Here is a 3,152-nt window from a genome sequence, read left to right on the forward strand (position 1 = left end):
TGCCATTTGACTGTAGTAGTAGCAGGCAGTGGATGGCCACCAAGCTAGAGTTCTACTTAGGGGTGCATCCTCCAGCCACTCACCCCAACTTGGCACTCTGGCCTCTTTCATTCCAGAGCCCATAGGTCTCACACTGTCTCAGAGATTAACTGGTTCCTGCTTCCCTACCTGGCCAGCGGCTGCTTCCTATCCCGTCCACAAACCAGCCCCAGCCCACCTTACTTCTGTATAGCCCTCCTAACTCCTTCAGAGCTGCCCATGTGATACAGGAAGTTTGCTGTCTCCCGTCCTCCCACTGCCTTTTTTTCAAATGTGTTCCTTTTTCCTTCATTTTCCTCAGTGGCAGGCTGTTTAGTGTGACTCCTCCAGCCACCCCCCACCTGCCTCCCCAAGGGAATGACTGCTCCAGTGCGTCATGCAGGTGTGCAAACAGCTGGATCTTGGAAGCACTTGCCAAAATTTCTCTTCTGAATGAATCAAAGACCACAAAAAGAGACGTATCAAGGGAAAAGTTGACTTATGCTAGTCCTATTGTTGTTGACTTCTACTAGGGGTACAGTAATTTTGTCTTACTATTTTTTTTATAACTCTGCCATGCATTTGTTTAAAAAATGAAAGGGTTTTGGTGGAGGAGACCAAACTAATTGGGCATTTGGGCCAAGTTTGAGAGAAGATACCGGTATTTTGAAACAGTTAATTTTGGACACAGATAAATTTTGATTTGGATGATTTTGGAATAGGACTTAAAAATACTAACAAAATACTAACATTGCTAAAAAAAAGTGACCTTGCTGAAAACAAGGAAAATGGGAACATCTTTTCAGAGTGATTAAATAACTCCAAACTGTAAGATAGGTCAGTTTGGAAAGAATGAAAGAGGTCAGGCTGGATCCAGAATAAACTACTTTGCTTAAAATCTGCTTAAAAATATTGCTCTGGGTCAAATCTTATTGAAGGTTATATAAAATAAATAAATGTCTCCCCAGTTCTACTTTATACAACAGTGAGAGATGCTAGAGGTGGACTTGCATACTTTTGAATGGAGACAACCCTATTTTTGTACAGTACAGAAAGAGACAGTCATGGCACAGCAGAATGTACAATCTCTAAAGAAAAGAACAGAGGGAAAAAGAAATAGAGAAAGGATATGTCCTGTCAGCAAAAAGGAAGCCTTGGTAATACATATTTGTTTTATGGTGATATATTTTATTAACAACATTTTAACCACTGCTTGGGCTTGTTTAAACACCAGTTTTATACAGATTTAACTAAATCAGTTTACAAAACAATTGAATTAAGTCAGGCAATATCTGAGAGCACAGGCACCTGTATCATAAGTGTTTATATTGGCTTAGCTTGTGTCAGTAAATCATCCTTTCTTTGCTGCCTGGCTTCTTCCCACAGCAGTCACTTGATTGCATTGCAGGTGGCTTTGCCTCCTTCTCTCCCTCCGGAATTTGACCCCATCCCCCTGCAGCAGCACAGCCGTGAGCTGGAAGGACAGGCGCAATGAAGGCCTGTTGCCCTGGTGGGCTTTTTGGGAGGTGGCTCCTGAGGAGGGCAAAGAGGCAGAGGGGATGGCTAGCAGCTCTGCAGATGCAATGCCTGCATCACCTCAGAGATGCAGCTTGCAACTGACTACAGGGGAGTGCTGGCTCACCCAACAGCCATTTTAGCTGCAGGAGCTCAGACCCATGCCAAAAAGTTGTGGGGTTTTTTTTTCCCCAGAAAGTGAGCAGTGCATGTGAGGATGCCACTTCTTCATGTTTTTCCCCTGTGCTGGCTAATTCCCTCCTGACCTAAAAGGTTTTGTGAAAATGTGTTTTTGCCTAGGCCACAGTGATACTATTTTTAGACAGCTTCCTTTGCCTCTTCACTGACTACTGCAGTGCAGGCCCCAGAGAAGTGTGGAGCAGCAAGTGCCCCTTGAAAACCAGCCTCTGTTGGTCAACATCCCTGACATTTTTGTATCTTCTGGCACTTTACTTGTTGCTGGACCTGCAGGTCAGCAGGTGACATGTCAGCCTTGACCTATGGCTGATGCATAAAGAGGAAAAGAGTGGCTAGGGTCTGTGGTGGAGACATACCTGTCAGGGAGGATCAGCTGCCTGGCACTCAGCGTGTCTTCTGGTGCATCAATGAGGGTTCTGCCCATGTCCAGGTGTTCACAGGTGATGTTGTTGTGTGGAAAAACAAGGAGCAGAGCTTTCCTGCAGGATGACAAGCACACACTTGTTAAAAAACACTTGTGTAGGCCTTCAGTGGGGATGGAGGAACATGTGAGCCCCAACATGTGACTCTGAGCAATGTCTTGGCAACATTATTTTTGTAGTGTCAATTTTGTAGTGACCAGTTGCAAATACCCTCTGCAGTGCAGTACTGGTGCCAGATTTTGCACCTGGGACGGGGCAACCCTACTGGTATGGTACATGCAGACTGGGGAATGAGGTGCTGGAAAGCAGTGCCATGGAAAGGGACCTGGGGGCCCTGGTCAATGGCAAGTTGAACATGAGCCAGCAGTGCCCTGGCAGCCAGGAGGGCCAAGAGTGTCCTGAGGGGCATCAGGCACAGCATCGCCACCGGGCAAGGGAGGAGATTGTCCCACTCTGCTCTGCACTGGGGTGGCCTCACCTTGAGTCCTGTGTGCAGTTTTGAGCACCACAATAAAAAAGATATTAAGATAATGTCCACTGAGGGCAATGAAGATGGTGACCAGCCTTGAGCAGAAGGTGTATGAGGAGTGGCTGAGGTCTCTTGTTCTCTTCAGCCTGGAGGAGACTGAGGGGAGACCTCACTGCAGGTCCTTGTGAGGGCAAGAGGAGGGACAGACACTGATCTCTTCTCTCTGGTCACCAGTGACAGGGCCTGAGGGAACGGCCTGAAGTTGTGTCAGGGGAGGTTTACGTCAGAGACCAGAAAAAGGTTTCTTCACCCAGAGGGTGTCTGGGCACTGGAACAGGCTCCCCAGGGCAGTGGTCACAGCGCCAGCCCGACAGAGCTCAAGAAGCGTTTGGACAATGCTCTCAGGCGCAGGGTGTGACTCTTGGGGATGGCCCTGTGCAGGCCAGGAGTTGGACTCGATGACCCTTGTGGGTCCCTTCCAACTCAGCTTATGCTGTGACTCTGTGATCCAAGTGGCAGCCGGATCCGCC

At 47.8% G+C, this 3,152-nt stretch overlaps 1 protein-coding gene across 2 annotated transcripts in view; it reads left to right on the plus strand.

Moving 5' to 3' along the window:
* Window positions 1–3,152, plus strand: part of GSG1 (germ cell associated 1) — a 94,231-nt gene that overhangs the window by 14,899 nt on the left and 76,180 nt on the right. The gene's annotated exons all lie outside the window — the stretch shown is intronic.

This window comes from Corvus brachyrhynchos, unplaced genomic scaffold (genome assembly GCF_000691975.1).
Source record: "Corvus brachyrhynchos isolate BGI_N302 unplaced genomic scaffold, ASM69197v1 scaffold56, whole genome shotgun sequence".
NCBI classification, from domain to species: Eukaryota; Metazoa; Chordata; class Aves; order Passeriformes; family Corvidae; genus Corvus; species Corvus brachyrhynchos.